The sequence below is a fragment of the Aphelocoma coerulescens genome, chromosome 2 (genome assembly GCF_041296385.1).
Source record: "Aphelocoma coerulescens isolate FSJ_1873_10779 chromosome 2, UR_Acoe_1.0, whole genome shotgun sequence".
Lineage (NCBI taxonomy): Eukaryota > Metazoa > Chordata > Aves > Passeriformes > Corvidae > Aphelocoma > Aphelocoma coerulescens.
The window spans coordinates 10,533,570-10,547,765 of record NC_091015.1 but is presented as its reverse complement, the minus strand read 5'-3'; positions in this window follow the sequence as shown (position 1 = coordinate 10,547,765).

Here is a 14,196-nt window from a genome sequence, read left to right as displayed (position 1 = left end):
CCGATGTGTAAAGGCTGATTTCCATTAGCACGAAGGAGCAGAGAATAAGGACGGGGAAAGGGACCCCAAAAGCCTTATCGGGGCCACGGGGCCCCCGACTGGCCCCCTCCCCAGGCTGTCACAGCTGGCAATCAGCGCTGTGGTCCAGAAGGGGCACCCACCAGGTGGGTCTGCAGGAGCAGCTCTCTGTGTTACCCGTGGGATACCTGGAAGAACATCCTGGGATTGTGCAAGAATCACAGAATAACAGAATCAGTTAGGTTGGAAAAGACCTCTGAGGTCATCGAGTCCAAACACCACCATGTCAACTAAATGCCACTTTGCCACATTCTTAAATATTTCCTTAAACACTTCCAGGGACAGTGACTCCACCACCTCCCTGGGCAGCCTGTTCCAATGTCTGATCATCCTTTCTCTGAAGAAATTCTTCCTAATGTCCAACCTAAACTTCCCCTGGTGCAGATTGAGACTATGTCCTATTGTCCTGTCGCTGGTTGCCTGGGAGAAGAGGCCAAGCCCCACCTGGCTGCACCCTCCTTTCAGGCAGCTGTAGAGAATGATAAGGTTCCCCCTGAGCCTTCTGTTCTCCACGATGAACAACCCCGGTTCCCTCACCTGTTCCTCATATGATTTGTGCTCCAGGCCTTTCCTCAACTCCATTGCCATTCTCTGGATGTGCTCCAGCACCTCAATGTCTTTATTGAAGAATGTCACACCTTGAAGAATGTCTTGGAAGACATACGGGATGTTTAGAGGAAGGACCAAAGCTGTGAAGAGCGAAGGATTAATGTGAATAAGGGAGGAAACAGTGTGGGGAAATGGAAAGAAAAGGGAATAAAAGAGGCCAGTATCACATCATGGTCAGTACAGATGTCTGACCATAGCCTGCACATCTTGTCACCCCAGTCTGCCCTTCTTACTAAACTGCATTCCTGACCATTTTCCAGATTGAGGGAGCTCTCTGTTCTGTTGCTGTGAGTATGAAGCCAAGTGCCTGCCACAGGAAAAGAGGCAGAGACCCACAGTGGCCCTGTTTCTGGGGTGCCAGGAGCTTGAGGGACCGTGGTGCATGCACACTGTGTGTCAGTATACATGTACATACAGACACACGTACTTGACAGGCCGAGAAAGTTGGGGCTGTTCAGAGGAGGTTGTGTGGAAACCTCATAGCAAATTTCCAGTGTCTGAAGGGGGCCTAGGGAAGCCAGAGCGGGACTCTGTGTCAGCAAGTGATAGGACAAGGAGTAACGGGTGCAAACTGAAAAAAGGGGAAGTTTAGGTTATGTGTTAGGGAGAAATTCCTCACTGTGAGGGTGGGGAGGCACTGGAACAGGTTGCCCAGAGAAGTGATGGATGCCCCATCCCTCGCAGTGTTCGAGGTCAGGTTGGATGGGTCTTTGAGCAGCCTGGGATAGTGGAAGGTGTCCCTGCCCATGGCAGGGGGGTTGGAATGAGATGATCTTTGAGGTCCCTTCCTCAAACGCAAACCATTCTATGTATGTGTGTGAGTGCACCTGGGAGAGCAGGGGCTCCAGGGGCCAGAATGATCCAAGTGTCAAGGGTCTGTGTGAGTGGACACGTGCACAGGAATATCGGTACTGCGGGTGCAGGTGCACACTCAGTCTTCCTTGCACATGGGCCTGAGGCCATGGGGCTGCAGCAGCCTCACCTCCATCAGGCTACTGGGTTCCTAACCCCAAACACACACACTCTTACCTCCCTCTTTTTTTTTTCTTTATTTCATTTTTTTCATAATAACTTTCAGTGACTTGTCTCATACTTAATTGTAAATCTTTTCAGATAAAAGCAAAGCACAAGTGAATTCTGGAGCAGTTTATGAACTTGACTGTACCCTGTGCTCTGGGGCTTTTTGTGTATCTTCAGCAAGCATGAGATCCAGAGATCTAAGATACCTGAATGTAGGCACATGCTGCAGTCTGCATATCTATCCCTGTTTTCCACTTGACAGTATTAGTAAGCTGGCATGCACATCAGTTTTAAATAAATTACAAATTACTTGATACACTTTGGGAGGCAAATTAGTTTAAAAATTAGGAATTCCCTTGGCTTTCACACAAGGGAAGGTTTTTTTTTTCTTCTATCCACACAAAACATAATATTTTTTCCACTTGAGAGAATTCAGCTATGTATTAATCTGTCATTGCACATTTTTCTACAGTACTAGAAATTTAAATGCATAACTCCTTTTACATTTCCTTTATTTCACTGTGCTCCTGGTTTTGCTGAAATGCTCCAAACAGCTGTCCAATGCAGTAGAAATTTGTAAGGTATTTGAAAAGTAAGAATTCATTTTCTCAGCCAGACAGTAGTTAATCCTTTCCAGCAATTAACTTCAGTAATGACTGTATGAGCACTATTCTATCATAAACATGCTGTTAGAGCCATTCCTGCTTCCAGTCTCATGGTGGGGCTGCAGTTGCCCCCTTCTGAAGGGACATGCAGCTTCCTAAACATTTTGATATGACCACTTCTGTGTGCCTTCTTGAGCAGTGAGATTTGACTTCACACTTTATTTCTATTGCATTTTGCCTGCAAATACATCATTTTATAGAGTAGAAGGAGCTTTTGTCCCCACATGTCCTCAGTTTCTGGAAAGATCCCTCCAGGAGGTGGCCTGGGACACTCAGACTGCCCAGCAGCTGGGACCAGCAGCCCCAGCCCTCCCCAGTCCATGGCACTTTTAGGTGTGAGCCCCTGAGGCCCACGTGCCCACTGCAGGGACTCCATGCAGACATGCCCTGTGCACCCCCCATGAAACTGATCCTCGACCTTCAGATTATCCAGGAGCAGGCCCTGGCACCCCTGCTCTCACACTGCCTGTACATTACTACTTTCTCGGACAGTTTTCAAGAGAATTGAGTTCCAAGACAAAATTTGGGTACTATTCTAGGTATTGTGTCCTCTTATTTCAGAAGTCAGGAGAAGTAAGACCATGTCAAGTTATGTTTCTTTTGGTCCAGAAACCCAGCTGATTTTCTACACTCAGACATTCTCATTCATATTAGTGATAAATTTCTGGCATGTAATGCTTATTGTCCATTTCATGTTGAAAACTAGTAGACTGTAATGCGTATCAATTTAAAATCGAACAACACAAAATTATTCTTGTACATCGTACACGGGTAACTAACAGCACCAGCAAGACTCAGACCATGTGCTGTGCCAATCAGCCAGAGAGGAACTTGGAAAAACAGGCACAAGAATGGACACTGGTAGATGGCAGGTACGAAAAACTATTGCTTCTTCTCTAGCAGCTCCTCCAGGCTTCATCAGAGAACATTGATCTCTGAACCACCAACCCAGAAGTATCACATTAAATACAGAAAATAAAGCTATAAACAGGCAATAGTGCTTCCATTTGTCTGCAGTATCTGAAATATCAAGAGCATGATTTTATTTTGAAACGGTGCCATTTCATATCAGCACACAAAAAGGCACATCACACACAAAGGGGACGTTCCAAAATTAAATTATTGAGTATCAGACTCTCTTACTAAATTATCATTACAAAGGGCATGCACAGTGATGGACCAAAGAGCTTTTTGGAGAGTGACAATACTGGTCCAGAAGAGTAATGTCATCTAATCCATCTCAGTAACGTGGCTGAGGCACACTTAGGGACACACTCAGGAATGCAGTGTTAATAGTTGTAGTTACTGTGTAATCCTGGGAAAACGCTCAAGTTGTTTAAGGAAATACAATAAAGACAGAAAGACTTGCCTGTCTTTCCCAGCTGCTCCTCTTTATGGTTGTTAGGGAAGGAGACAGCTTTACCAAAATGGAGATGGGGGAGTATGTCCTTTTGATCCATGATTTGCCACAGCAGCATTACAGAGAACAGCAATGGCAGGTGGAGAATTTGCTCTGTCTGGCAGCCCCTGCTGGAGTCTACCGGGATGGCCTTGTGGCAGGAGCCCCTCATCCCCTGCATCAGGATAAGCAGGAGCACATGGTGCTGCTAGGGTAAGGTCAGAGTCATGTGGGCAGGAAAGGGCTCATGGAGAGCTGCCTTCTCCTGTGTCCTCTGCGGGCATTCAGCCAAGAACACAGGCTGGGAGGGTCCTCTAAAAGCCTTAAAGAGCCCCAAGTGGAGCTTCTGAGACATCCTGTCTCACCTTCCCTTCCCTGAGGAGTTGACAGTGAAACTGAAAGAGTGGAGAGCCTCAGTAGATCATACTGACAATTGCTACACTGTACATTCCTGATACTAAAAAAAAAACCCTGAAACCATCTGAAGTTTGGTGATTCTTACGGTCAGGAAAGAGTTGCTTTGCTAATCATTCTGAATATGGACACAGTCTTAGAGCTGGCAGGGTCTTGTCATGCTTTAAGGAATAGGTAATTCTGCAAAAATAGTGCCTCATGTCAGCCTTGTCAATGCTCTGGCCCCGACACAGTGGCACCAGTGGGTTACATCTTTTAAACAAGCCACATCCAGGCTTCCTTTACTGGAAGAAAGTGCTCACAGTGCACAGTGCAACACAGTGTGCCCTGGGCAGCTCCCCAAGACACCTGAGGGGAATGGTGGGCTCTTGCCTAGCTCTCAGGTGCAAGAGAGTTATATTTGTGTTCCACTAGCTCACCTTCTAATTTTTAATTATCACCCTGTTTTTAAATTACTTTACATCCTAGGCTGCTGACCCATTCATGACTCGTGGTAGCTCCATGGAAGAAGGAGTGTTGGCAGAGGCCTCAGTGAGACTCCTTGTGATCAGAGGCTCTTGACAGAGAGGCCCAAGGTGTGGGATTCGTTGGCACTAAGGGCACTAAGGGTGCACTCACAAAAGGCTAATCACTTCTGTGAGCCTTCCCTGAATAGTGAGGGAGGAATCAGTCTGGAAGCATTTAGCATGTGTGAGAGAAAAGGGAATAAAAAAGAACAAATAATAACAGTAGTGTTGGAAAGTCACACAGAGTAGGACCATATTAAGATTTTATTTCATTATTATTTTATTTACCTTGTTTAAGGCTTAAAAGACTTTAAGATCCAGAAATGTAAAAATTGGAAGGATTCAAGATTACCAAGTGGATATTCCTCCAAGAGCAGAAGCCGGATTTGCTTTGTACTTGCAATATATATTAATGTCCTACTTTTATCAAACTTCACATGCTTGGAAATTATTTCAAGTTTAGATGTTTGCACTTGACAACATCTGCAGGTGTCATTTTTGCTGGCACATATAATTGCAGGCACATTTTATTGTACTTAGATGCCTATTTTGTTTTGTCTGGCAAATGAGTTGTTTGGTATCTAAATGTGCCTGCAATCAGCTATGACATAAACTCTATCTACAGATGTATTTTTGACATAAAATTGGAAATAAAGTTGATGTCCTTTCCAAAAGTAATGCCTTCATCCTCACATTGCTACACTGAAGAGAGCAGGTTTCAGGTTTTGTAATAATACTAAATCTTTGTCAGCGTGTAGTTAAAATGTATTAGCAATGACATTTTAAAAATATCACCCTGATATTGCTAAATCCATTGAAACAGCCAAAGAGCTGCAAGTAGATAAAACAATATTTGATGAAGGTGGCAGCTGGGAAAGCTCTGTACAGTGTGGGCTCAGCAGGTGGGGCTTTGGAGTCACAGTGCTGTCATCCTGCCAAAAGCAACACTGCAATTCTCTGGGTAGTTTCAGAGCATTCTGCTGGATCTGTTGGTTTCAGCGTAAGGCACAGTAATGATATGTTTGTCAAGTACTGTATTTTGAGCTACTGATACTGTTACAATTTGCCCTTATGACTCATTCTTTATGGATCTTACTTCTGTGGGTGGCCCCAGGACCTCCTGTGCCTGTCACCTCATGTTTCTGGGTTGCAATTGCTGGTTATCCAAGTCCTGGAACAATCACTTGTATTCCCTGGTGCAGATCCCACCAAAGGATCACCGTTCTGCCAGCATCACTGGTTTTTCTCCATGAGTTACTCTACCATGTCAGGCCAGCAGTCATGTCTGAAGACTCAGCTGCCCTAATCTAGATCATGTAAGTCTGGTTGCAGGCAGGTTTTTAGGCAGTCAGCAGTACTTCTGCAGTTCCCTATTCTTGCAACCACAGAGGTGAGAGAAAGGTCAAAAAATTTCTCTTGAGTCAGAACAGACTCCCTTGGATGGCGGGAGCTTCCCTTCTCTAAATACAGGGCCACCAAACAAGTCTATGTTCCACTATTTAAAATTTGTACTTTCATTACTTTCTAGTCACTGACCTCCCTCTCCCAAAGCCCTTCAGCTGCCAGTCTCTCCACCTATCACAAACCCTTTCTTTTTGCTTCTTTCAGTCCTGCCTATACAGATCCATACATCAGTCACACCAACATTGTCCTTGTCAATCACATGGATGCTGCCTGGCATTCATTCTGAAGAAAAACTAAAAATACCTGCTAATTACATGGGCTGTAGAACCATTCATTATTTTCAGAATTAATTTCTTTTTCCTTTTTTTTAAAAGCTTTCACTGGTTCTTGTTCAATGAGGATGTCCTTGCAGTAATTTTTCTTAGCCATTAAATCAGCAAAACTCCCAGAGATATAAATGTGATTTGGTACTGAGCATTTTGGGGTTCCCTTTGCTGTCGCTTCTCCTTTGTTTGCATATGGCACACAAACACACTGTACTGTGAAATATGCCATTTGTATCACACTGTGACAGAGGAAATTGAAACCCCTTCCTTACCTGACTGGATTTTTATCAGGTCACCTTGTCACTGTGCTGATAGAGAGCCTTTCAGCAGTACCTGTATGCTTCCACAGGTTCTTGAAATAATAGTGAGTTAAATCCAGGAGAGCCTTTGATAGCAAACTCTGATGGTGACTGATTTAATGTATATAATTTACTATATATTCTCGTATTTGCTATGAATCATTGCTACTAAGGCAGAGTCAGAAACACAGAAGTTGTGAACTTAAAGGGACCTGCATGTTATTTCTGGGGGGTATATTATCACAGCATCATCTGTGAATAATTACTATGTATCATATAATAATTTATCATGTTGTTCTATGCATGCATACATACATACATACACACATGTATACCTGTTTATAATATATACATATGTGATATATATATGTATATATTGTCTTATGTGTTATATAATAAATTGCATATTAAAATGTACATAGTTTTATAATGACAAAACAGTCCTGGCCTTTAGAATTTATTTCTCACATGTTTTGAGAATTATAATTTGACCCATGGTCCACTGAACTAGTACTACTAGTTGAAACTTGTGTAGTACCAAGATAGGAAGTTAAAGCTGCAAAGAAATACCTGGAAAAGACCCAAGGTTGTGAACCATTGTTCTCTAATACTTGATAATACTTAGGAACACTTATACAGCACTTTTTATTTTCCCAGCTTTTAAAAAACCTAGTTAATTAATCTTTGCAACATAGTAAGTGCTCCAATAATTCTCAAATAATAGCACATATCCAGACAGCCCAAAAGGAGATACAACAGAGGGCTCCAGAGACAAGGGGATTGTGGATGGAGCTGTAGGTGATGCAGTGCTGCTGTTGGCCTGTGGTCTGACCCAGAGCACGAGCTCCCACAGACAACAGTGTGCAGACAGACTCCTGTTTTCACTGTATTAACACCAAGGATCATGAAGGATCCTGTGCATGTGATGCAGAGAACTGATCCTGAGACATCCAGTCACTGGCATTTTGTTGGAAGTGAGACAACTGGTGTGCACGTGACTGATACCGAGGAGCTCTTCCATGTAGTCTGTAGGTGAGTCCCATATACACTGTGCCATTGTCTGCATGCTTCACATTCAGAGCTACACTACAAAAAGCCACATCTGGCTGGCTAGGAAGCAGCTGTGCCTGTGGTCAGCATCTGCAAGGACCATGCTTGTACCCACCGATTCTTTGGCAAGATTTGCCAGCAGCAATATGAAGAAATAGCAGACATATAAAGTACAGACAGCTTTTTACAGCTGAGCAGTGCTGTTTTGCATTAAAGGTGTTGGAAGCTGTATGCAGACATGGAAAGTTCAGAAACCAGTCCTTGGCTGCAGCCAGAAATGCCAGCTTTTGTGACAAACTGCACCTAGTACAGTTGGTACCTCACATGGTCTGCAATCTTTTGCAGTTAGGGCTCCATGGCAGCCCTTTACTAATAACTGACATCTGCCATTTCAGACTCTTCACTCACTATGGCAGCTGGAGGGGGGGGGGGGGGGGAGGAGAAAGAGGACCAGGCATGTCCTCTCCCCCTCCTCCCCACCATCCTTGGCAGCAGACTTGGAAGATTGGCAAAGAGCACATGTCCAGCTCATGGGGCAGAAGCACTGGGGTGGGAGAGGACTGCCTTGCATGTCTAAAGCCGTGCTTGGGGCCATCCATCAGAAATTATGTAGGTGCAGTCCCTGGCTACGTTCCCTGGCACTGTTCAGTGTAGCAGCCCAGATGTGCCCAACATGTGTGACTCACAGGCCTCGGGAGCTCAATGCCACAGCCACAGCCAGGTCTTTACATGGTCCAGCACATGGTCTGGGCACTGCAGAGTGCCTGTCAATCTGGGCACAGCCAAGGGATTCCTCCTGTCAGCCCTGCCTCTGTGTAAGTGCACAGGTGGAAACCAGAACACTGATTCTAACCCACAAAACCCTAATGGCTTTGGATGTGGTTACCTGTGACATGCCCTCCTCTGTGTAAGTGAACTACTGTGCAAGGAAGGCACTGCTGATGGGCTGTGCTGTCCAAGGCGCTGGGACACAAGGGAGCACTGTACCCATCTCCTCAGAGCTACCAGAGTCCAGCTGTGTCATTCCAGATGCTTCAGTGCTTCTTCCTTTACCCCATCAAACCAGGGAGTGGCTTATTTGTGACAGCCAGCACAGAAAATGCACTTGGGAAAACGATGCTCTCTCGCTAACCCGAGTCCATTTATTTGTCTGCACTCTTCCCTACCCTGCAGGGAAGCTGCTGGGCAGGAGGGGTTTCTGTGCCAGCTGCTCCCGAGCTCAGCTTGACCAGGCCCTGGACTGCTGCAGAAGCAGGTAAACACAGCTGAGAGAAGAGCTCCTGGCTGTACCCAGGGTTAGGTCCCTCTGCTGTGTCTGGGGACACAAACACAGTAAGGCTAGCTAAGGAAATTGCAGGCCATACAGCCCCCTCGAGCTGGTGATGGGTCAGAGTGCGTTCCCAAGGTCTGAAGGGATGCAGTGCATCACATCGGCAGCAGCAGCCCCCAAGGCAGCCAGTCATGGTCCTGGCCCCGAGGGATGATGAGGTCTGTTGTGTAACACACAAGATGGGCTTTGGAGAGGTGCTCTAGTGAAGAGTGTGCAATTTTATTTTCTTTTAAAGGCAGGCACTTCAGAATTGCGCAAGTGCAGAGGAAACATCTGATGTTAATTCTTTCTTTGTATCATCAAAATTGAAAAAGGAAATTAAGCTTTGCTAGCAAATAACTGAAATACAGTCAAGATTATTGTATGTCAAATTACAACTTGCAGTAATCCTTCATCTCCACATTATGAATTCATAAAAGGAATTGCAGCATGGTTTTAATTATTAACTATCACATAATGGAGTGGGCAATACAATATTCTAGAGATTTTCTTTTTTTTTCCCATATGGGAGATCTCAGTTTAAATTCTGGATATGGCTAGAAGTTGCAACAAATACTCAAATTTCAGTGTCATCTTTCACTATTCTCACAACAAAACCCCAATTAAAATGAATTCCTCCAGGAACAATTATGGCAGTGCTGATTTTTGTCCATTTTCAAGTGCAGATCAACATATCCCTATGAAGGGATCTTGCACAATGGGTGCATATTAATGTCAGGAATACCACATCCCTCATCCAGGAAAAAATAAAAGGAATTCTGATGACTTCATTCGTCTTCCCTGTCGAGTGACCTGCAATGCCTAAATAAATGGATATTTCATAACATGTATTTGTAACTAGAAACAGCTGGAGGATGAGTACAATATCTTCCAGTCAACAACACTGGATTCTAGTGGCTTTTTATTTTAAATTCTGTACGTGTTGAATACATCCCCTGCTCAATTACCTCTAAGTGAGATGGACGTTGGATGAGTATGGCTTTCAGTTAAGCTAAAGTGCTTTTTATGGCACTTGATTAGTCTAAAGGAATCTGGAAGTGAATGGAAATTATGCTCTGCTCCAAGGAGAAGTTCCTGGGCTATAGGTGTGTGCAGATAGGATGAGATCAGCTATATGGACCAGGACACCTTGAGTGGAATTCTCTGAACACATACAGCCTGTTCCAGAACAGTCTTCAACAGAAATGAAATAGTGACAAAACAACCTATGCTGATAACTAGGTGAATCTTCAGAAATACCATACCAATGTCCTCACAGCAATCTGACAGACACTAGGGGTTAACCAGCACCCTTTGCTTTGCTTTTTGCACACTAGAAATAGGCTTTAGTAGGACATTGCCTTGAGCTTCCCTACCCCATGGCCCTGACAAAACCAGCATGGTTAAGAGCTAAGTTCTTGAGATTTAGGTAAAACATATATCAAGAGGAACTCATAGAGCAGTATGAGTTAAAGTGAAATCCTGGTTCTACTGTGATTTCTCTGTGCTATTTCTGGGGAAGGTGTCTGCATACACTACATTCTGTATAAAATTTACAGAGAACTGACCCATCTCAAGGGCACAGGTATGAATCCCTCCAGTCATTTTCACTGTAGTTTACCAAGAAAGAGTTTCCTTAATGAATTTTTGCTTGTGAACTTGTTCTGCTCTGATATAGCTAGGGAATTATTATCCTCTTAATGCTAATCCCTGGGGTTAAGTTTTAAGATATTAGACATTTTGCTCGGGATCAATTTTTTGAAATATACTTTTAGTATTACAGTGCATTACCATCTCTTTATTCCTATTTTCTTGTACATAATATACTTTCTATAATTTCTGAAGCATTAGGACAAGTTGTACAGTTTTAAACCTGCCCAAAGGTGTGCTCTAGTGCATAGGCAAGCCATTGGGACTTTTTATGCAGAAAATATATTTGTTACCTAAACAGCTGAAATCTTACCCTGTGCTTTGGAATTTAGCTAAATGAGAAGAGAAACCTCTCTATACTCAACCTGAGCTCCTCAGATCTTCTTCAGTATGGTATTATCATGCTGCCAAGAGCACTACAGTAGGACCTAAGCCCATGTTCAATTGAAGATGTGGGATTACAGACTTCTTCCCCCTCTGTATGTGATGAAATCCACCCAGCACACCGTTAGTTCAAACCAGAAACACGTCCCAGTCCTTTCAGTATGAGGAGTGTCTTGTGTTCCCCTCGAAGGGACTGGGAGGGTCTGCAGCTCCCATCACCAGGGCAGAGGTTAAAGGAGGAATGTGCTTCCTTTTAAATAGAGTGCTGTCAAAATTCAAAATTGGACAGCAGAACCTAACACTGGGAGAAGAGAAAAATTGTCATAGTGGCACTCCTGTGCTCATTCAGAAGAACCATCTGCTGGGAAGGGCAAAGGGAAAGGGAGGCTCCTTCCATGGCACCTTTGCTTGGCAGGAAGGCAGGAACCAGTGGCTACGTCCCCCTTTGTCTTTTTTCTACACTACATGCTGCTTCCTTTGATGCCACAGAAGAAGAGCAGAAACATTTCAGTACACCTCCACTTCTGTCAGAGAAAAGCCCATCCAGCCCGGCAGCCAAAAACAATTTCTGTAGAAAATACAAATTGGTGCTTTCCTGATAGAAAACATTCAAAGAAAGGAAGATATGCAGGGTGCAGGGCTTATCAGCAAAGGCTGCTGTGCTTCACAGCACCAGCCACTGCTGCCAAGCTCAGAGAGGAGCAGAATTAATTATAAAGAGTCTTCAGAGAGGTGAGATCCTTGGTAAAAAGACAGTTTCTTCTCTTCAACCCAGAATGAATCAGCTGGGAGGTGCTTCTCACTGAGAGGAGACACGAGGTTCCCCTGCCAGCACTAAGACCTCTCCTATCTCAGGGGAAACTGGGTTCACCAGGACAAGAGCTCACTGCAAAGGGAAAGGACTAGGGAAGAGCTTAGTTTGTGGGCTTTCGCTTTCCCACCTGGGAAGTGAGAGGGGCATTCCATTTTCCCTGAGGTGGTGGAAACCAGAGATCAGAACAGCTGGAATTCCTTTTCTTTTAAATCAAGCATTGTTTTAACGTTAGAGGGAGTGAGAGGCTCTGCCGCATTGCTGCAGGGAGGGGAGGATCTCTGAGCAGACTGAGCAGTGGAGCTTGGTTTGATCTTGCCGGGTGCCCAGACTTTTTGTTAACTGCCTTGATCTTCTTGTGGTGGAAGAGGGTGTTTCTCCTGACATTGCTCTACAACCTCTTGTCTCTACTTCTGTTTGTTCCACATCCCCACGCTGCGACCCCTTCATGAAGGATGTGCTGAGAGTTTGCCCAGCCAGGTGAGTCCAACAAGGAGTAGCTGCTACAAGGGGTTTTACACAGAGAGAAGCCATGGTAAGCTCACCAGCTGAATGGTGCTGCTGTCAGCAGCCTGAGCCAGACACCACAGACCCTGGCACAAAACCTATATATCTTCACTCTGAGTCCAGTCTGATGAAGTCGGTAAAAGTATTTAATCTTTCCAGTTTAGTCCAAAATTCAACTTTTCCTTGGATCCTGATTTGTCTTGTGGGATGATACTAAGAGTAGACAGTGCAGCTGAACTTCACCAGAGGAGTACCATGGCTGAGCTCAGCTGTGGTACAAGCATGTACAGCTCCAGTGATGTTGATAATTACACAAGGCACATCAGCAGCTGCATCCCTGTATGCCTCCAAGGAATGTCACCTCTCACATGCCTCAGCAGTGGGCTTCACTCTGCCCTCTGCAGATACTGCCATCAGAAGGGAGCTATTAAAGCTCATGAGGTTGGTCAGCAGGAAGACTGAAAAACTGAGGCCAGGAGCTTTCCTCTGCCAAGCACTGTGAAGTGACACTTCCGCCCATCAATGATTTGAGCAGCTGGATTCCCACAGTGGCTCTGAGTGCTGGAATACTGCAAAGTACTGCAGATGGGCAAGTCTGTCTCAGTTTACACTCTCGTTTCTTTCACTCAGCGCCTAGACACAACTGTGACACAGAAGGAAATGATCTTCAGCATGAACCAAAAGTTAGGAGTGAGAAGTAATTACCCCATGGCAGACAGGGGCACCCCTCTCTAAGGCTGATCTCCCTCCACTGACACTGTTAAATAAATCACTGATGCGATTCCTCTCAGCTGTTCTTACCCTGTGGCACTCGGGGTTATGGCCAGAGCTTCACCAAGCTGAAATGTCCCCCTAGTTTGAGGGGTTTTTATATTTAAAAGCTGTTTTTCAGTTTGGCACCCAGCAGTGATAAATTCAGAAATGCTTCTGGGAAGGCAGCCAGTGCTGTCAAAACCCAAGAAAAATCAATCTTCAGCAAAGAAATAAATTAAACTCTGTCACCATCTATCAATATTTACCTCTGACTTCACGTAACAATTATATGAAAAAGGACCATTTGCTTTAAATATGGAGAAGAAGGGACCTACACACAGATACGTTTTGGAGAAAAAGAGATCTTTTACAGCGCAGAGCTGTTCCCAAGATACTGTATGATCTCCTCATAATGGGCACTGCAGGAGCAAACACCAAGTCAGTCTTAAAGAAATATAGTACTGTCACCTTCAAAGTCTTTACACCTATAGAAATAATCCTCTCATTTTTTTCTGTGCTGCATTTTATACAGATTTCACACTGACTTTATAGCCTAGATAAAGTGGAAATATAGCACATGCCACTTATCTAGGACAGCAGCACCACTGGGGCATTGCTTAGTGAGCTGGCACAGCTGCATGCCCGTGAACAGTGTGGATTCATGCTCTGGGAGAACAGACTCAGCCAGGTGTCCAGGAGTGACTGCTGAACGTAGACACCAGCCCTGGCTCAGGAAGTCCCTGAGCTGCACATTGCTGGAGGCTGGGCCGCAGTGTATTCAATTCAGGAAGGCAAAGCTACACATTATCTTGTTCTCACAAACTCTTCTGGAGATCTGCTGTGAAACAGTAAAAGAGGCAGAGTGCAAGGCTGGACAGAGCTTTTGTCCGACCCAGGCTGCCCATGCTCATGTTCCTCACAGAGATACTGCACCTGAAGAGGTGTTCAGTCCTGTACCACCCAGGGGATGCTGTGTTTTACAAATGCACCCAGCTCCCGAGGGCAGCCCACT